The sequence below is a fragment of the Euprymna scolopes genome, chromosome 13, assembly GCF_053919585.1.
Source record: "Euprymna scolopes isolate OS-2025 chromosome 13, ASM5391958v1, whole genome shotgun sequence".
Lineage (NCBI taxonomy): Eukaryota > Metazoa > Mollusca > Cephalopoda > Sepiida > Sepiolidae > Euprymna > Euprymna scolopes.
In genome coordinates this window covers 84,446,648-84,469,733 of record NC_136494.1, presented here as the reverse complement: position 1 = coordinate 84,469,733, position 23,086 = coordinate 84,446,648, and the positions used below count along the sequence as shown (strand labels likewise).

The following is a 23,086-nucleotide window of genomic DNA, read 5'->3' as shown; positions in this document are numbered from 1 at the left end:
TAAGTGTTTATGTATCATTTGCTATTTCGAGCAAAAGAATAGTTTACCTAGCTAGGACGGGTATTAGACGTATGAAATAATTGTATCTTACCTAGGGTAGGTAATTTACAGCATGTATATGAACTAATTTTGCCTTTGCAAAGACGGGTAATATACAACTTATGCTTGAAATAATTTTCACCAAGACGTGTAATTTAAATACATATATGAAACAATTTCACATACTTTTTTTACCCCAAAACGGACATTACTCTCTCCGACCCAACCCCCAAAAGAGAACTTAAATTAGCATAATGATGCTTCTTTCTACCCACTACTACAACCATCACATCATTCCCGGATGATAATATAATTTTTTTTTTTTAAATAGATCACCCCCTACAGAAACTGGCCCAGTTAACCTAGTAAACCAACAATATATATGTATTAATCTAATTTTGAGATCGTAAACTGTTTAAGCCATATCCGGAATCGACTTCACAAATAAAGTAATTTTGAGATAGAAAACCGTTTAAGCCATTTCTAGTATATATATAATTTTGCACATAGGAATACGTATTATATATTCCTATAAAAAAAACTTGGTTAGTTGATTTATATTATAATGGATTTTATTATTGATTTATGTAATGGATTTTATTTGATATTTAATAGGACGAGGGGATTAAATAAAGTTAGACGGGCCTAAATAAACAATCCAAACATAATATAATAACATGATTAGTGCAAAATAAAAAACATGTTACTTAAAGCAAACTAAACTGTTTCCGATAACAGATGTTTGTTTAAGCATAATTGCATTTCTAATATAATATTTAGTCATTGTAATAATTAAATTAATGACTAGCATATTTAAACTCATATGATTAAAAGTAAATAAAGAAATAATCATTTAAATAAAAACGCAAACATGATCTATGAAAATAAAAGTAAGTTTCGTATTAAAAACCCAAACACATTCATTGTAGATTTAGCCATTTTTAATATAGCCTAGGACAAGAAATATTAGTTATTTTGAAATAATAAATTAAAAATTCTGAAAAATGTTATGTTTGAAGGCTATATCAATGCAGTTTCTAGGAAACACCGTAGACACGAGTGAGTATATAAAATTTTAATGACAATATTAAAAAGAATTTTCAATTATATTTAACATAATGTGTCAAACAAGATGGTAGGTCTTGATGTCCCTAATTTTCGAGAGTAGTATATCTTCTTCAGGGTAGAAAATAAAAGATATATATATATACAACTGTTCAGCGAGGCTTTTTATCTGTTTTATTTTTTCTTTATTTCTAAAATTAGTGTCGCAGAATGGCTGTCTAATCAATTACATAATTAAGTTTTGATGGATATTAAGTATTGTTAGGAATTATTGTAGATTTTTATGTATATAAACGATTAATTTTACGTATTACGCTTATAGTGTTTCCTGAGAAGTATTAACGGCTACTGTATTAGTGCCGTGTAATATTCGTTTTTGTTTAAAGGAAATAGTCTAAGGGAGATCACTCTATGGGTGGTTGGATTAGTTCCCCCTGCCAAAGTGTACACGTAAATGTGAATACGCATACACGCTTACATATATGTGCATATAGACACATGCAGACACATGCATACATACGTATGCAAACATGTACACACGTACACACACACACATATATATATATATATATATATATATATATATATATATATATATATGCATATATTATTTTATTTTAATAATTGAATTTATTTATTTTATAACATTTTTATTTGTTTATTTATTTTCTATATATTAATTTCTTCATTTTACTGTTTGTTTCTTTATTCATTTATCTTAATTCATGAACATATATATATATATATATATATATATATATATATATATATATATATGTTTTTGTTTGTCGCTTCTGAATTTTTGCGATAAGGATTGGTTATTCGTATTATTTGGATTCATCACACTCAAGATGAGAACTGTAGTCCGATGAATCCAAATAATACGAATTATTTGCGTGTTATTACAAGTAGTGAGTGTTGTTTGCGTTCCTTTGTTTATATAAGGAGGCTGCAGTTATGTTCTATCCTGTTATTTATTTTGGTTAGTTGGTTGGTTATTTTTGTTTTACGGCATATCAACCCTTTTCGGGTTATTTAATACCGAATCCAAAGATTTTAAAGAAAATTTTTTTAATAGAATATATTTGTTTTCAAGTCGGTTTCTATTTAACCCATAGTTTGGACCCTAACAAGTACTACCACTCCGGGTCAGAGTGGACCTCGGAGCAATGGTAATTAAAGGGTGGCTCCATACTCCCCAAAGCCCGCAAGCTGGGGCCTCACCACTGGATATATTTTAAGGTCATATCCAGGACCATTTATTTTGGGTTTATGTATTTTTCTTAGTAGTGAGTCTTTCAGCCTCAGATTACCTTGGATTTTTTCTGGTGCTTTTTTCATTAGGAAAATAAAAAGCGTCATAACCCAGTCGCAAAGATGGCTAAACTACATATTAACTCATATAGTGATCAGGAGCGTCAATGTATTTATGAAACCTTACATGAAAATAAAAATTAAAAAATACAGACACATTTCTCTACATAATATATGTGATGTTTTCATACCTTTCCCAGCAGTATAAGTATATAAATTAACAATAAATCTAATATGATATCGACAATATCCACCCCCCCACCTACATAACGTAAAGATAAATGCTTTTAAAAACTAAACTATTTTTATTTTGCTTCTCGGATGAAGAAAATAATAAATTCCCTAAGCGTCCAACGCCGACACACCCACGCCAGAACTTCAACTGCAGTTTTCGTCGACGGAGGAACGGACCTGTCGGGTTGTTGACGTCTGTCATTCAAGCTTGTGTTGTTGGAGCCTTCTCGAAGGTTCAATACAGATGTGGAGAAGAATCAGCGAGCAAAACGGGTTGTCATTCTCAGCAGAAGAACGATCGCAAGATAAACGTTTCTCTCTCTTACTGTCAGCTTGCCAAACATCTCCATCTCGATCGCTTCCGCAATACACAGGTGCAAGTGATAGCTCAACATAGCCTAAATTTATACTCAGATATTATGCTCGCTGCATACTAGTGAGATATATATTAACATACGCACATACATATAAAATCATTTCCCCAGTGAAACAACGCCGCAGCCCACACAAATTATGAAAACCACCAAACATAAACCATAGATTTATATTCTATTGTTGATGTGGCGTCGTTGTCCAAATTGCAAAGTGCTAGCCTCAGATGCAAGTGACTTGGGTTTGTACTCCTAGGTTCAGTATGTTCTATTAATGAACCTCCAATTATATATATATATATATATATATATATATATATATATATATATATATATATATTTAAAGCTTCTTTAGACTATACATTGAATTTATGGCTTCCTCTTATCTATTTGCCTTTCTGGTACCTGAAGTACTTAAGCTTTTATGCATTTTTATTCTCATAGCATTCATATGCTAGTTAACATGTCGCAGAATGGATCTTGTAATTTTAAACTTACTTATTAATAGTTTCGTTTTTTTTCTGTTTTTTTTCTTTTTATACACACACACACACACATATATATATATATACACACACACATATATATATATATATATATATATATATATATATATATATTAGTATAAATAGTAACCGTATTATTCTACATTTTTTATTGGGGAAGTGGTATTATCCACTGAAGAGCTATGTATTAAACAGCTGTCCTGTTTTTAAATCTCCGAAACAGCTATATGTTAAGCAGCTGATGATTCCCATTTTCTATTTACTAAATTTTACTTAAGGTTTTCTCTTTTCATCCTCACATGGTTAAATTCTTTTTTATAATCGAAAACTCTTGAGAAATCGGCTTCTGCACGTGCTAAGTCTATTTCTGTTTTACAATTTGAATTAAGGCATTTTTCCATCCTTACATAAATGAATTCTCTTTTGCAATGATAAACTTTTTAGAAGTCGGATTATGTTGGTGCTAAGTCTGCGGTAGGTTAAATTGAGTTTCTTTTTTCAGGGAATTTAAACTGCATTCTTTATTTTTATTTTACATTTTTTATTCAAAGATTCTTTACATATATATATATATATATATATATATATATATATAATATATTATATACTAATGATAATTATGAATACCTACAGGCAGTAGTGTTTCATTATTCGGGAAATGTCATTCAAAACGACAGAGAGTGATATTATTATAGCATCATGATCTGCGACTAACTGATTTCATTTCAAGTTTAATTGCACAACAATAAGAACCGAATTCTTAAAGTTGCTGACATATATATGATTTATAATCCATAGGCTGCTGTTTCGCTGTGTAAGACCTTTGAGTATGCTTAGCTGCATTACGTGCAGAACACGGTCATTCATTTAATTTAGATCATGCGAAAATTATAAAATACATGATAGATAGAGCTAAAAGAAGACTTTTAGAGTCAGCACTAATATTAAACACTAATACTATTACGCAAAGAAAGGGCTTCTACCATTTAGCCCCTAGTATAGGGAAAATAATAATCAAAAAACAAAATATCAAAACAGATCCTGGTTAACCGTTTTTCCTTAATCCTTAAATAATTCAACAAAATGAATAAGTTTAGAGAGAAAAAAGTGTACATATTTATTTAACGTATTTTTTAAATGTATATATAGACATTGAACAACCTAACCTTCCCATACACACACATAGTTTTCCTTCCCGATATGGGTAGGATTCTAACACTGTTTTCTTTTCATTTTCATATGGTCTATGATCATTTTCTATTTTTGCATTTTTTCCTTTTTAATATCCTGAATATATCTGCAATAAGGACGAAACGTTGATCATTTCATAAATCCATTCGGTTTTTTTCTTTTTTTTTCAACACAACACACACACATATATATATATATATATATATATATATATATATATATATATATATATATATATATATATATATAGTGCTACGCAAAAGTATTGGATACATTACATTTTTCTTCATAACTTAAATTAGGGTTCAAGATTTTACCTAAAATTTGGTCACTATATTCCTATTACTATTCTAACTAATATTTGGGATAGTAATTACAAAATTAAAGTTTTGAAATGTTATATTAAAGGAAAAATATAAATCAACTAACGTAAATGTATTGGATACATTGATTTAATATTTGGTTGCATAGCTTTTATTGCGTTCAACAGCTTCCAATCACTTTCTATAATTGCACACATATTTTTTGCAAAGATATGCAGGTATTTTGCGCCATTCTTCTTTGAAGAACTGTTCTAGTTGTTGAATATTTTGTGGATTCCTTTTGTGAAAATTGATTTTCAATATTTTCCAACAATTTTCAATTGGGTTGAGGTCTGAAGACTGACTGGGCCAAATAAGAACGTAAATTCCGTTATTTCTAAGTCATTCTTTGGTTAGTTTGGATATTTGCTTGGGATCATTGTCCTGCTGAAACAAGAAATTGCTATTATGTCCCAACAAATCAGCAGATTTCTAGAGGTTTTTCTCCAAAATCTCACTGTACATACGTCCCATTCAATGTCCCATTGATAATTTCTAGTTCACCAGTGCGTTTGGATGAAAAACACCCTCATATTATAATCGAACCACCGCAAAAATTTACCGTAGGAATAGTATTCTTTTTGTTATAGACGGTGCCATTTTTACGCCGTACATGTGTTGCTATGTTTTCTCCAAAGATTTCGATTTTCGTTTCGTCTGACCAGATTACCTTGTTCCCAAATTCTTGGGGTTGTTCCCCATATGTTTTAACATAATTCAAATGTGATCTGACATGTTTAAGCTTCAATAATAGAAATTTGGTTGGGGACCTTGATACAAAACCTGCACGATTTACAACTCTACTGATTGTATCTTTGCTCACATTAATCCCAGCTTCTCTGAGGTCGGTTTGAATTTCACCACGAGCAAGAAAAGTGTTTTTGTACCTTTCTGCTTACCCACCTTGATTTTTTTCGTTTAATTTCCTTGGCCGAACACATCTTGGAAGATTTGCAACAGCTTCACTACGGTGTTTAAACTTTCTAATAACGTTTCCAACTGTACTAAGCGGTAGAATAAGACCAATGATTTTTTGACGAATGTCTATTGACAACTCTTTAGTTTTAGGCATTTTTATAAGTGAATTGGTTGACTTTAAAGGAGTGAGCCCAAACTGGAAGAATTTTATAAAATTATTTTATATAAAGCTCTCTGATTGGTCAGTGATAACTCGTTTGCATTATTGCACCACGCTAAGCAAAAGTCATTTAAATTTATTTCAGAAAAGAATTTGTTAAAAGTGTATCCAATACTTTTGCTTTTGTGAATTCATATTTCTCCTTAAATATAAACTTTCTAAACTTTGAGTTTGTAATTACTGCTCCAAATATAATTTAGAATAGTAATAGGAATATACTGACTAAATTTTAGGTAAAATCTTGAACCCTAATTAAAGTTATGAAGAAAAATGTAATGTATCTAATACTTTTGCGTGGCTGTATATATATATATATATATATATATATATATATATATATATATATATATATATGTGTGTGTGTGTGTGTATATACGCGTGTGTCCTAGCAGAAATATACAGTGATTTAATCTCATAAATATAAATGCATCAATAACCATGACCATTGATAGTCTTTATTTAAACTAATGATGTATGAATAGATTCCATCTTCCGGGTTTCAGGTGAAAAGATTTTGAATTAAGTGGAGCTTTCTTTTCATATTATGATTAAATTGCGACTGTAGAATTTACGTAGATGTACTTTCTAACTCTTTCTTTGTATGAGTTTTTTTTTCTTTTTTGCACTTTGCTATTTTTGTCAAATAATTTTTATTTGATTTGAAAATGATGCAAAAATATCAAATAAACTATTTTCTCCCTTTTTTTTTAGAAGGCCCGTCATGCCTCCGGATTTAATGTGGAACACTTATGTTTTTTTTTTCACTATGCCCATAACACTATATTACTTTATTTTTTTAAAGCCCTACCCGATTCCACCTCATCGGAAAAAGCAACAATATTTGATAAGCACCTTTATTAGTGTCCTATGCATAGTATATCACTGAATAGGTTCCTGATCTAACATATAATGTATATGTTAGATCAGGAACCTATTCAGTTATAGCGACCACCAATAAAAAAAAATATGATTTTTGAAAAGTACTAACCTTAAAATAAGACGTGTCGAAATTTGAGCCGGTATATTGGTTTACAAATTACGATTATTTAACTGACGTTTCTGTTGCAAATTTTCCAAATAATGAAAAAATCTTAATTTCATTACGTAATTAAATCATTACTTTCTGGTGAAGAGAAATATAACTCAAGCAATGCAACGGAGTGATAATGGTTATTCATGGTCTGTTCCGTCATAAACAATGGGTAATGAATAAGAGGGTGTTGAAAGCCCAGATCACCCAAATTCGGCAGTTGTTCTTAAACACTAAAACCATGCTCACAAACTTGTTTTGGCCAATCGCAAAGTTGCGTGAGATAGCAGATGAGTTGAAGACACCATAACGTAGTGTATTCACCATTTTGTATTAATTTTTGTCAATAAGAAAGTTTTCTTCAGAGTGTGCGCGGCGTTCATTTGCATTAAATCAAAAGTATCAACGTGTTGAGAATTTAGATCAACATTTGGAAATGCAACTATGGCAAAAAAAACAAAAAACAAAACGTGGACAATACATGGACTATAATACATGACCACTGGCTCCAGAGTCAAATCAGCTGAACGGTCAGTTGTGAGTGAAAGTCGTTTAAAGTAGTCAATGATGCAAACATTAGTAGGTATTTCTGTCCTCGTATTTTGGGGCATGTAAGGGTTTTTGTTCACTGATTACTTTGATATGGAAGGAAACATCAATACCGAATCGATAAAAATCGTCCACAAATAAAGTAAAGTGTGCTTTTTTTACAAGAGAAATGAACAATGTCACAATTTGGTCGCAAAATGGCAAAACCACGTGAATTATACTTCGAATTGATTTAAACTTTATTTTTTCGAATCTAGCCTCCAGTGATTACTGACTGCTTTCATGACAAAAAAGTTGCTACAGGAAAATATGGCTAAAATATCAATAAAAATTGATCTTTTCTAAAAAGATTATATCGGAAAGTGAAGTGTATCTTAAGTCTTATCTTCTTATAATCGTTCTATAAAAAGACACCAACTTGTTTGAGAAGCGTTAGAATCAGTGCATCATCTGAGCAACTATGTTGATGAATAAAGAAAATTTTACCTAAGCTCAGGACTTATTGAGAAGGGATAAAATTTAATGAAATTCGGATATATGTATTTGATGTTTTATGAGGGTTCTGTCCATATAACTTCCTTAAAGGGAGCACGTAGAACTTCGGCACATTGATGAGAACGCAGAGTATTGGAATGACTTTCATTGTTATCAACAGAAAATTTTATACATAAGATTCAAAGTTCAAGAGAATACGACATATTTGAGGTTTTAATAATATTTATGCTCCCATTAATATTTTGAGAGGTACTCAGAGATTCAGAACCACTTCTATTGTTTTCCCCGGAAAATTTGAGAAGTTTATATATAAGTGCACTTATTTTTATGTACATTGTGTAACTTGTCTGTTTATTTAGTCTTCCTTTTTCTAAACTCTAATCCTCTTTTTTAATCCAAGATGGCTTCTGAGATATTCAGATATTTTTAGCAACAGTAAATATCTTCAAAATGAGGAAATACAATAGTATAGACCCAAAAATAACAATTATTTTTTATTAGAACTTCTTTTAGAATATTCAAAATCAAGTAATTATTTCACACTCTAGTAACAAACAGCGTGCGTAAATTTGCTAGTAGGTGTTGTTTAAAATCAAATAAACACTAATATTGGGAATGCTTTATTTACCCGCCAGAACGTGTTTAGAGTTTGTGAAGTCTGGAGTAACTAATTTAATCAGTAAATTGCTGGTCTTAGAAGACGTGCTCTGAAAAAATATATAGCTTTTTGGCATGGAGGTGAAAGGATGAAGGCGTGATAAATTGCAAGCTTTTCTCTTTTTGTGAGAAAATTAAAGCTAATTTAGATTAATTGGAGAAGTAACTGAATTTCAAATGAAAATAGAATTTATTCGTTTATTTTTAAACTAGCAGAGAGACACAACGTTACGAGGGAATAAATGAGGATCAATGAATTTTTCGCCTCCCATATTTTATTGTCATCGAAATCGGTAAAATCAACCATTTTTCAATCATTCCCGTAGTTACTTAGTCATTGTAATCTATATTGCATTGTAGAAAACCTACTGTTTATTTTATCAAATTATTTTTGTATAATGGCTTGAATTAAAGTTTAAAATCCAAATATCAAGTATCATGGTTCAATTGCGCTCTAAACAGAAACATGCATTTCGAACGCGTCCTTGTTATATCTAAGAACCTAATGTTGATTCTATTGCCGAGTCTTTGTGCTTGAGCGGTAATATAACTTCTCAAATGCACTTGTGATGTTAGGTTGTATAAGGCTTTAACTTTAGTAAGAGTCGTCTGTTCCTTCTTTCAGCGGCTTTTTTTTCGATTATCGAAGACATTCCATACAAAACCCATTTAAGAACACTGCCGGGTGCATTAAGTATATTTGTGTGAAATTTCGAAACAATCAGCAAATCCGTTTACGAGTCCATAGGGAATGAACTCACACACACAATAAATTTTTTTTATATTATTTTAATTGGAATTAAGATTGGAGATGAGTATTATTTATTAATTTATTTATTGCGGATTATTATACTCATCTTTCTTAGTTGTTGTTTCACGACGTTTCGGCCAACTATTCCTCTGGCCTTCGTCAGGTGGTAACTGCGACGGGATAGGTTACCACCTGACGAAGGTCAGAGGAATAGTTGTCCGAAACGTCGTGAAACAACAACTAAGAAAGATGAGGAAAATGGTCCGCAATAAATAAATTAATAAATATTTTTTTACTATTTAAAACTAACTATATAGATAGAACATTGTATCAATAATACTATTACGGGCATTGTGAGTGATTCTTACTTTCACTTTAATTAGTTTGTTTAAAATTTACTGTGGCTCTATTTCAAATAATTATTATTAACATTACATTTAGAAAATAAATATATATATATATATAATTTCGAAAAGTTCTCATTTAAATTTTACTTTAAAAATAAATGTCTTCAAAAAGTGTGTGACCATCTTTTACTTTAAATCCCGCTCGAAACTGGAGCACTACACGCTTGAAACCACCGGACCAACACGTAAATTCTCGTCTCTTCGCCATAACACCAAAATGAAGAAAAAGAAATTCACGAACCGGACTTTCGACCCTTATGAGGCTATGTTTTAACGAAATATAGGACTTACAAAAAAAAGCAATAAACAAAAAATTATTTCATCATTATATTCGACACTTTAAAGTTTTCAAAGATTTCTCATTTAAATTTTACTTTTAGAATAAGTGTCTTCAAAAAGTGTGTGACCATCTCCTTTTACTTTATATATATATATATATATATATATATATATATATATATATATATATATAATGGTTACCTCATCTATTATTTCTAATTACACTTGAAGAACATCTACACCATAGTTTTTTGTTTTTTTTGAAAATCACTATTTATAATGTTATTTTGTAGAAATAGTTTCCAAGCCTTTGTTCGCTCCAATAGAGCTATAAAAATGTATTATTATTATAGTTTATACCGCGGTGTGTGTCGTCATTTGTTAGTCACAGCACAGATACTAAAGGGTAGATTTGTTTCTCTTTGTATCAATCGAAACTTAAAAACTTGTTAATCGAAAACGTTGTTAAAGATTGTTTACTGTTTTCCGATATTAGTCAAGCTATTGTTTCCTCTATTTAAATTCAGGACAATTATATCGACCATCATTTTCAATTGATGTGTGATGCGTGATCTGGTATGGAATTATAGGCGGTTCGTTTGAACTAAACTATGTTTTGAATCGCCTTTGCTTCCCGTGCGTTCACCACTAAACAAAGAGATATATTTTTTTATGTATATTTTTATTTTTCCTTTCCTTTTTTATTTGAATCTAATTTGGTTCCTCTTGCTTGTTTATTTACGCCAAATCAACTCTTTTCGAATCATTGAATTGCGAAACGCAATAGATTATAATTAAACCGAATGTGTCATTAAAACAATGGTTGATAATGTCAAAGACCATAATTGTTTTTATTACTCTTGAGATGAAAAAAAAATGTATGCTATTATTTTACCAAAAAATGTTCAGTGTTCGATCAGTTTACAAATTAAATGTGTATGATATGATTTTTCGCAATAAGTGATACCATTCTGACAAATAGTATGAGAAGATACAGGTTGTAAGTAATTGTCACCCCATGCTCGTACTCGAAATTTGAACTAGTATCGATCTGTATAAGCACTGGGTGAGATAAAAAAAAAAACGCTTTGCAAGAACACTATCTGACGGCATAGTGAGCCAGAGGGAGTCTCTGTCAACAAAACCAAAAACAATTGCAAAATCGCCGAGTAAACACAGAACCCACTTTTCTCCTCTTTCTTTACATACACTTTGTCAATAACGACAGCGGTTTTAGGATACCACACGACTATAAAAGACACATAATACTTCTTTCCCATTTAATGTTGCCGCCTGAATACATTTACTTTTCATAATCTTCAGGCAGACAGAAATTAAAAAAAGTTATTTTCCGTGTAGAAAGTCCTCATTTTCAGTGAGGTTGATAAAAATACCATGATGCGGCTTGTGGACCAAGTTAAAACAGAATCCACATTTTCCCCTTTCTGGTGCCTTTTAACAACGGAGATAGTTTGGTTTGGGTTTGTTTTACCGCATATCAACCATCTACGCTGTAAGATATAATTATAGTGATAGGAGAATTATTTTATGTTCTTAGGATACAATGTTTTTAAATTACCGATTAGGATAGCTAGTCTATGATATCACGTTACTATAAAAGATACATGGTATTTTTTGTCTTCTTTTCATCCTAATATGGCCATCCAAATACATTTCATTTTTTATTCTCCGGGCAAAATGAAACAATTAATCATCGGTGTGAGTTGTATACGGCATACTAAAATTAGAATGAAACTATTTTTTTTTTTAATTGAAGGCGTACATATTTAAAAATCCGACAATCTAGTTGGTGTGAACTGGGTGAATAGTTTTAAACTTTGGAATTTATAAGCCACTATTTTTGACCAGAAAATATATAAGTTCAAGAAATTCAAAGAAACAAAAATATACCCTACTAAATCTGTCGAATTTGAGCTGTCTATGAGAACAACTAAAACTTATTAAATGAATTGCATACAACTAATTACGATAATCGTTTAATAATATAATTCAAGACATCAGAAAATATCGTAGCTATGATGAAAACAGTTTAAAAGCGTCACAAACAGAAAGCTATGTTTAAATGCAAACAAAAAGAGATGGGAGCGTTAAAAGAAACGCATAAACCTACTCGAGCAGGAAATAGGATTAACTGAACTTGTGCAACAGAATTGGGATGCTATTCAGAAACTAACGAAATATATTACTAAAGAAACGCAGGCCTTAAATCAAATTGTAAAACATTGGCGATATGGTGTGTACCATACTAGGTTAGAGACATATTCATAAACGCCACCAGCGCCAATGAAAACAAACGTAGCTCAGATGAGACTACCGACACCATACCCACAGAGGAAGAGCCGATCGACGCCATTTTTTGAGACGTTCGATCTCGACCCATCCCAAACCAGTACAGCGACGGTCGAAAGATTACTTAAAACTAAACAGGACTTTCGTAAGCAAAGTTTCTTTCCAATAACTATTTGGGGGCAATCCTCGTGTTGGTTCATTGTTCTGACAAACTTATCCTTGAGTTGCCTATCGGCCTTGATAAGTGGTGACTCATCAGTACATAAAATGCATGAAGACTTAATCAGCTGGTAAGGTTGTACAGTGTAAAAAAGGAACTTGTATGTGGGTATGCGCGCTTATAATCAACTAAAAGTAAAAAGAAAACGCCAGAATAAAAACGCCTACAAAGTTAGTGTATACCTGGTCGGCGTTTCCCTAGATGAATATCCAAAATTTAAGAAAAACAAAAATATCGTTCATTCTTTGGAGATCAACCGAGCTAGGTTCTGTTAGTGAGAGTTTTCTCGGCCATTATATGTACTAATTTGAAATGAATTGTCGGATCATTCCTCAATGAATCGTTTATATAAGAAGAGTTGTCTGTGTGTGTATCCCCAGCTAGGATTAGATTGGCTGGGAAGAAGAGAAAATGTGTTTGGGCACAGGGATGAACGGGTATAAAGACAGAGATAAAAATGACGATACAGATAGTGAATGATAGATAGATAAAACTATTAATAGGACCGCAGTATTAATGAACGAAGACTCACAAATGATCATCGCCATTGGGCAAATCAGACTGAGGGAATGAAGTAAATATTGGCAACAGGTGACGCCAAAACACAAAACAATATTATATTATGTGCTGAGATAAAGTTGGTTTGTATTTTTAGAAAGCGATTAACAACAGAGAAAGTCTGTTCCTATCACGTCCAGATGACGGAGATAAGATGAATTCAATTTGATATACAAAAGGTCAAATCGTTGACCCCAACGATATAGAAAAAAAGAAAAGAACGAGAAAGAAAGAAAATTGAAAGATAGAAAAACGACAAACAGAAAAAAAAACGACAGAAATAAACAGAAAACGAAAATATAGAAAGAATGTAAAAACTAAAACAGAAAGAAGGAAAAGCAGATAACAACAGAAAGAAAGAAAGCAAAATAAAAGAAAGAGAAAAAACGAACGAATAATTAAAACATGGCGTTGTATATTAATATGATTTTAGGCCAGATGTGATCTTAGTCTGTGACTTAAATGACCATTATCGGAAATGGCTGTTAAAAATGTCAGGGGTCAAATATAAGACATGTGAGAATAAAATTATAAATGTTTTCAAGTTTCAAATATGTGTGTGTGTTTTTATATAAGTGGAATTATCTCTCAGAGACGTAATTGGAAGAAACGACTCATCACGTGACAATGCAATTATTCAAGGTTCATTTTTTATTCCAAATAAGGCACAGTGCCACTTTGATATAGGGCACAATTATCGGGGACATAAGTTGCAGGGATTTGAGTAGCAAGATGCCAACTTACATTACACTTGAACTTCTGCATGACAGTACAGTTAGAAAAGCAGGAACCCGGAATGGAGTTCTAAATTCTAACAGTTCTGGGGAAGAAACTATTGGAATGGAAGGCTTTCTTACCTCTAGAGATCTCTACAGTGTATGGGTGGGATTTTGCTGCTTGTCGGGTTTGTCGGGGGGGGGGTATTTACGTCGAGGGGGTAAAAGGTCTTGTAGTTCGTTAGAGCATCCACCATTAAAATACTTGTACAACAGGCAGAGAGATGCAACATTTCGGCGATGGGATAGAGGTTGAAGCCTAAATGACAGTTCAGGACCTATCAGGTTGATGACTTTCTTTTGAACCCTTTCCAGGAGCAAGAGACTGGTAGCAGATGCACCAGCCCAAATGTGACAACAATACGCCATAGATGGGCGAATTGTGGCCTTGAAGATGTATAGGAAACTTTCAGGCGTGAGTAACTTTCTATCCTGGTAGAGAGAATACACTTTCCTCTCGACGGCCCTGGCAATGCTCTCAATGTATATGTTCCAACTTATGTTCCCTGTGAATGTAAAGCCGAGGAGTTTAAAAGAAGTACTTTTAGGTTATCTTTGTTGGTTAAGAAGGTTTCTTGTAATTATTGAAGGAAACAAGCTTAGTATTGGCAGGATTGAATGTGACTATCCATTTTTGTCCCTATTCCACTACAGATTGGAGGTCTTCCTCTAGTGTTTCTGCTATTTCCGTAGATATGTGTTCATTTTCCCCTCGGGCCTGTTATAGAGCGTGGTGTGATCAGAACATATACTCATCGAGACAATTTTATCAGGGAGGTCACTTATGAATAGTAGATATAATAAAGGTCCAAGGACAGACCCTTAAGGTACACCCGTATTTCTATCATATTGTTTGGATGTTCGACCGTCTGGGACAACCTGGATTCTTTTCTTATTTAAGAAGGATTTAATTATGTTAAGTATTCGTCCAGTAATACCGTATATCTGATTTTTTATGAGAAGACCATCGTGCCATACCCTGTCAAAAGCCTTAAGTATATCTAAGGCTACCGCTCTACCCTTTCCTGTTTTGTCCAGTGTGTCGTATATACGTTCAAAGATTACAGGTAGGATATCTGTTGTAGAACGGGCTTGCCTAAATCCATATTGTTGATCGGTCAGAAGTTTAGCAGCTGTAAGGTGATGGACTAAAGTTTGCATAATAATGACTCAAATATTTTGACGAAAAGTAGAAGGAGGCATACAGGGCAATAATTTAAAGGGTCAATTCTTTCTTTCTTGTAAACTGATACCACAGAAATAGTTTTCCAGTAGTCAGGAAAGCAAGATTCGTTAAGGCATTTGGAGAGAACTGGAACAACCTCAGCGGAGCATTTTTTATAGCACAGTTGGGATGAGATCGGGTTCACATGCTTTTGAGGTGTTCAGGATTTTTACCATATCATGTACCTAAGAAGGGGTAACTTTCAGATCATCTAGTGTTGCGTCTGTCCGCAAAAGAGTGGTTTGCTGGTTCCTATGTGGAGTTGGAGGCACACCGACTGGCAAGCATGTTAGCCTTTTCGGATGCCATGTAAACAACCTCTTGATTGTTGGATAGTGGAGGAATATGGCTTACTCATTATTTACTTAACTGTTGCAGATTTTCCCGAAATCACGTGTTCCTAGTTTTGTGATTCAATGCGTTTTCTGGTAGTTTCGGTATATTCTCTCTTAACTGTCGCTATTTCTTTCTTAAAATTACTTCTAGCTTCCATAACCTTTAATTTTGTTTGTACTGGGCGTATGTCGGTTACATCTGTGGTATGCATGCTGCCTATGAGCAATGACAGCTGTAGAAGTAAACGATTGGGGAGAGTGGCGTTTTCTATAGAATTTCCGCGTGAGAACATATGCTTTAATTGCCGTTTTGAACCATTCAATGATCGCATTTGTGCACTGGACAGTGGGAAGAGAAAGGATATTTCCCCATGGGGTATCTCTGATGAGATGCCTGATGGCTTCCAAGTCAGCTTTCTTATAATATCTTGTCATTTTGAACAATAGCTCTTCAGTTTTGGGTCGAGAATTTTGGAGGATTTCTACCATTATGACAGCGTGATCAGCATTTCCGAGTGGGCTTTGAGCATTCGTTACACAATCATCGGGAACTGACGTCAGGAATAGATCTATCTATTTAGGCATGTTTATCTTGTTGATCTGTGAAACGTTGGAAACGTAACCGTCCACGAAAGAGAAGGAAATATGGGGAAGCTATGTGTTATGCTAAAAGCTGCGTTTGTGTGAGTAGAGAATCCAAGCCAATTACTGTGGTGAACACTGAAGTCACCAAATACATGTACGTCTGCGCTAATATCGAGGGAGAGTGCTGTATCTATGATATCAGAGACTTGGTTGATTAGCGTAGTGTCCTGGGTCGAGGGAGAGCTAATGTTATTTTGTATGTTATGTCTAAAGCATATAAATGTTTGGTCGTCTGATTGTAGTATTGTTTCTCAAGTCAAGGGGATGGTGTTTCGATTATAGACTCCAAGTATGTCTGCCTGAGTCCTTACGGCAAACTAGAACAACGACAGTCGAACAGAAAGAAATTGACTATCGACGCGGAAAAGTGAATTATGCATCCACTTGTAGTTTAAGATACTTCCCTTTCTCAATTCCAGCTACATTAAGGGAAGTACTCTACTATAATGTGTAATAAATAATTTATATATTTTTAAATATACCTGTCTACCCAGGATATTGAGCACTTTGGATTCAATAACTTATACTCTTCACACAAAAATCATAATATAATGTACTCTTCATATGTTAGCTCGCATGCAACGCCGTGGATTTTGTCTAGTATAAAACATCGTAAAAATAACAAAGAAAGTTTTTTTCCCGGGTAATGCTGCATTTAAAAACACTTGCTACAGTATAATCTTTATAAATCCTGGGCAACACAGTGTAATTTTTTTTAATAAAAAGGAATGCCTGGAATAATTAGTGCGTGTCAACAAAACGTACACATTCTACTCACCTTCGCCAAAAAAAAAAGCGTTTGTAATCCCTGAGAGTATGTTGTCATCAACATGGTACGGATATTACAATATTCGACAAAAAAGCAGATAATATACCACAAAAACGGAGCAAATAATGTCTGGGAATATTTTCTTTTCTCCTTGCCCTAACCATAATTATAAATTTTCAGAAGATTCCGAATAATAACTCAACAAGTTTATCATTACATACATTATTTTCTTTTTAAATTATTGAATAACATTAAAACACACACACACACACACACACACACACAATCACACACACACACACACACACACACACAGGAAAAACGGCCCGTCAGCAAAAACTGGACCTTTGACCCTCACAGAATGAATATTTACATTTTATTTTAAATATCTTTCTTTAAAAAAAAATTAAGCGGGTACGATTTAAAAAAAATATTTGTGATTTGCGTAAATAACAATGTATTTATATATTGTATTTAATAATAATTTATATATTGTATTTAATAATAATTTATATATTGTATTTAATAATAATTTATATATTGTATTTAATCGTAATTTATATATTGTATTTAATAATAATTTATATATTGTATTTAATAATAATTTATATATTGTATTTAATAATAATTTATATATTGTATTTAATAAAAATTTATTTATTGTATTTAATAATAATTTATATATTGTATTTAATGTATTGTATTATATAGTAATCCTCAGCTAAATCAACCGTCGATAGAAAAAAATGGCCTCTAATGTGGTTTTTTTTTTTTTTTTTTAATTTTCATTTTTCAAACTTCCCTAGTGGAGAGGTAAGTAAATGATGCAAGAGGAAGGATTTAATTATGTTAAGTATTCGTCCATTAATACCGTATGACTGATTTTTATGAAAAGCCCATCGTGCTATACCCTGTAAAAAGCCTTAAGTATATCTAAGGCTACCGCTCTACCCTTCCCTGTTTTGTCCAGTGTATCGTATATACGTTCAGAGATTACAGATAGGATATCTGCTGTACAACGGGCTTGCCTAAATCCATATTATTGATCGGTCAGATATTTAGCAGTTGTAATGTGATGTTACTCGTGGAGCACGAAAGTTAAAACCTTCCGACGTGCTGAAACAGTTACGAATTTTAAACAGTATTTGGATTTGCGTAACTTTGGCTCAACGTTTCTTAACTTCGGTGATCTAACGGGAACCGATGTGTCAACGTGATTAAACCACCACAAAATAAAATGTCGGCATTTACGGTTTTTTCAACAACAATAGTAAATAACGACTTACAAAATGGAGGTAGGTTGAAAGGTTTGTTTTGACGGATTTTCTTTTTTAAAATCTATGAAAAATCAGGTAACTAATAAATATGAAATTTCCACCGAATATTAAGTGATGAACGAACTTAATAAAGGTATAGTCATTTTACATATTCGATATGTATGTACTTTCTTGCATACATAAACACCCCTTTCTTCATTTTTGGTCACTCTTATTTTTAAAATAATAAGCCGGATCTGGACATATACTTCCTGTATAAAGGGCGAGGAAGAATATCGAAAGCATAAATAAAAAAAATAAAAGCAGGCATTCAAATTCTAAAAATCTAAACCTTTTGTATTTTTAGTCGCGTGCAAGCGACTCTATAAGTCACTCCGTCGGTCGGTCGCTCGGTCGCTCGGTCTGTCCGTAACACTTTTGTGCTTGGCATTTTTGGTTAAGATCAAAGGTCCGTTGTTAATAGATGCTGTTCTTAGCTTTTTAAGCTTTTCTTGGCCTTTTGGCTAAGATCAAAGTGTAGTATCTATTCCGGCAGATGCTGCACTTAAGATAATTTGTACCAGTCAATGGAGGGGAAACCCTCTATACTGGGACAATTATTATTTTTGGTAACCAGAGTGACCCCTTTTAGGGGAGCTGGTTTTTACCTCACATTAAAAACGGCCTTGTGCCTAATTTGCTCAGTGGGGGAGCAAATAAATACCATCTGTTCCGGCGGATGCTGCACTTAAGATAATTTGTACCAGTCAATGGAGGGGAAACCCTCTATACTAGGACAATTATTATTTTTGGTAACCAGAGTGACCCCTTTTAGGGGAGCTGGTTTTTACCTCACATTAAAAACGGCCTTGTGCCTAATTTGCTCAGTGGGGGAGCAAATAAATACCATCTGTTCCGGCAGATGCTGCACTTAAGATAATTTGTACCAGTCAATGGAGGGGAAACCCTCTATACTGGGACAATTATTATTTTTGGTAACCAGAGTGACCCCTTTTAGGGGAGCTGGTTTTTACCTCACATTAAAAACGGCCTTGTGCCTAATTTGCTCAGTGGGGGAGCAAATAAACACCATCTTATCCAGCAGATACTGCAAGCAAAGACCATATGTGGGGGAAACCCCACATATAAGACCTTGGAAACCCTTCATACCAATTGGCACAATCCAGCTCCCCTACTCCCCGGGGAGTTTGTCCCCATTTCCCCTTCACTCCTCACATTAAAAATCGGCCTTGTGTCTAATTTTCTCGGTGGGGGAGCAAATAAATACCAACCCCACGTATAAGACCTTGGTCAATGTAGGGGAAACCCTTCATACCAATTGTCACTATCCAGCTCCGCTGCTCCCCGGGGAGTTGGCCCCCATTTCCCCTTCACTCCTCACATTAAAAATCGGCCTTGTGCCTAATTTGCTCAGTGGGGGAGCAAATAAATACCGCTTTTCTTGGCATTTTGGACAGGATCAAAGTGTAGTATCTGTTCTCACTACACGCTGTACTTATTGTGATATAAAGGGGGGAATCACTTTTCTGTATTAATTTAATGTAAAATGATCACCCACTTTACAGCCAGTCAGTCTCAAAGCCATTCGTCATTCTCCAGATCATTCAATTTTTTTTTTTTTGAAAGATTCCAGTTATTTTTTAAGCATTCAAGTCCTTCTTAAGGTCATTCAATTCATCCTTAAGTTCATTAAAGTCATTCTAAGTCATTTACTTTTTATTTATTTAAAGTCATTTCAGCCCATTTTTCGGTCATTTTAGTTTATTTCATGTCAATCCTACATTCACGCATTCATTCATTACACGAAAGCGCGCGACTAATGGCTATTGGCCTTGTTAATCGTAACGTCTGTTTAACATGTTATAAATAATTATTATCTTTAAGATTACCAATGAAATTTTTTTTTCGTTATTTTTACGAAAAATCACAACTTTAAAATGTTTTAAAATAAATTTTGTAATTTTCCCTCAGAAAGCGTAATGTTTCCACTATACAATTAAATAAAGAATGGTGTGACGAATCGATAAGAATAAAGAAAAATATATATAACTGTGGAAATTTTAAAAATTACAATTATTGTTCCTGCACTTTGTTATTTGCGTGAGATTACTTGAAGAAGGTGCCAGATATGTGCAACAAAAAGTTGTAATCTCATTAAAAAATCATAAGATTGTCGTCTGCGTGTTTGTTAACATTACGTCACTAAAATGAACCAATGAAATGACGATAAAAAGACAAGCATTTAAATTGGACCAAAAGCGATCATGTGCTTATTATTTTCAAACGAAATTCAATAAAATATTGAATCCGTTAAAAGCAATAAATTTTCCTATTTTTTATTTTTTACAAAACGGGTGAAAATACAGTATAATCTGGTTAATGAAAAGATAATGTTCTTCACTTTTATTAATTAGAGAATACGAAATGGAAATGGAAATTTAAAATAAATGCTATTGATAAAAATAATAAAATTGATTAATAACAAAATACGCTCAAAATCATAAGATTGTCATCTGCGTGTTTGTTAATATCACGTCACTCAAATGAACCAATGAAATTATGATAAAAAGACAAGCATATAAATTGGACCAAAAGCGATCATGTGCTTATTATTAAATTTTCCTATTTTTATTTTTTACAAAATTGGTGAAAATACAGTATAATCTGGGTAATGAAAAGATAATTTTCTTCACTTTTATTAATTAGACAATACGAAATAGAAAATAATTTCTAGAAATTTAAAATAAATTCTACTGATAAAAATAATAAAATTGATTAATAACAAAATAAGAAATAAAAATATTTTTTTTAAAAAATACGTATTGAATATGTTTGAAGCCAAAATTGCAACACGAAATTATTAAGATAAACTAGTGTTTATTTTTAAGTAATACTCCCTTGTTAATCTTTTATATTTTTTATCTTTTTTTTTTCGCCATGATTAACATCAAGAAAGTTAAATGAAGAGTCCGCGTGATGTTAACTGCGGTGGCCTTGTCTAATATTTAGGTTGGTGCAAAAATCATATCGTTTTGTGACGTTTAACTATATATAAAAAGCGACATAATTTTTGCACCAACCTAATAATAAACATTTTTATGTTTGATTAAGTATTTTATAAACCTAAAAGCGATAAAAGTAAAAATCATATTAACGGCATCAGCTAGGATCGAAACTGAGTAAGGTTTTGTACGAGTAAACCTATTTGTGTATATATTGAAAATAGCTGAAAATGAAGATTAAGTCGGTGTCAACTTACGGAACTTGAGGTAACATTTCCTATACTGTTGGAATTTATATTAGCAGATGTTTTTTTTATTATTACATTTTCACCCCAAACAAGGCAAATTGCCACTTTGGTGTAGGGGGCTACTATCAGGAGCAACAACTACTGGGGTACTATGTAGGGATTTGGGCACCAAGATGTCGGTTCACGTTACACTTGAACTTCTGCACGTCAGTACTGTTGGGGAAGCAGGGACCTGGAATGGAATTCCAGAGTCTAGCGGTTCTGGGGAAGAAACTATTGGAGTAAAAAGATCTTTTACATCTAGGGATCTCTAAGTGTGGGGGTGGGATTTATCAGCCTGTCGGGTTTGTCGAGGGTGCTCACGTCGTGGGGGCACAAGTGATTGCAGTTCGTCAGAGCATTCACCACTAAAATACTTGTAGAAAAGGCAGAGGGATGCAACATTCCGTCGATGGGACAGAGGCTGAAGCTTAGATGATAGTTCAGGGCCTATCAGGTTTGCGACTCTCTTTTGAACCTTGTCAAGGAGCGAGAGACTAGTAGCAGATGCACCAGCCCAGATGTGACAGCAATACTCCATACATGGGAGAATGGTGGCCTTATAGAGGTACAGGATACCTTCGGGTGTTAGTAGTTTTCTAGCACGGTAGAGAGAGCCCACCTTTCTTGCAGCGGCCCTGGCAATGCCTTCAATGTAATTGTTCCAACTCATGTTTCCTGTGAACGTTAGGCCAAGGAGTTTGAAAGATGTACTCTCAGATAAAGAGTCGTTGGCCATTGCTATAGGTGGTAGAGAGGGTTTCTTGTAATTATTGAATGAAACTAGTTTAGTCTTGGCAGCATTGAACGCGACCAACCACTTTTGTCCCCATTCCACCACAGATTGGAGGTCTTCCTCTAGTGGTTCTGCCATTTCTTTAGAAATGTGTTCATTCGTCTTCCTGTCGTGCCTGCCATAGAGTGTAGTGTCATCAGCATATATACCCATCTCAGAGGCAATTTTGTCAGGGAGGTCATTTATGAATATCAGGAACAATAGAGGTCCAAGGATAGAACCCTGGGGCACCCCCGCATTTATATCATATTGTTTAGATGTACGACCGTCGAGGACAACCTGGATTTTTCTCTTATCTAAGAAGGATTTAATTATGTTATGTATTCTACCAGTGATACCGTATGATCTGATTTTCCTGAGGAGACCCTCATGCCATACCCTGTCAAAAGCCTTAGATATATCTAGAGCTACCGCTCTGCCCTCCCCCGCTTTGTCCAGTGAATGGTATATACGTTCAGAGATCACAGTTAGGATGTCTGCTGTGGAACGGGCTTGTCT

General features: G+C 33.4%; 1 pseudogene; it reads left to right on the top strand.

Annotated features, from left to right (window-relative positions):
* Nucleotides 1-18,986: 18,986 nt before the first annotated feature.
* On the top strand, nucleotides 18,987-19,199 carry LOC145292596 (U2 spliceosomal RNA; annotated as a pseudogene).
* Nucleotides 19,200-23,086: the final 3,887 nt, after the last annotated feature.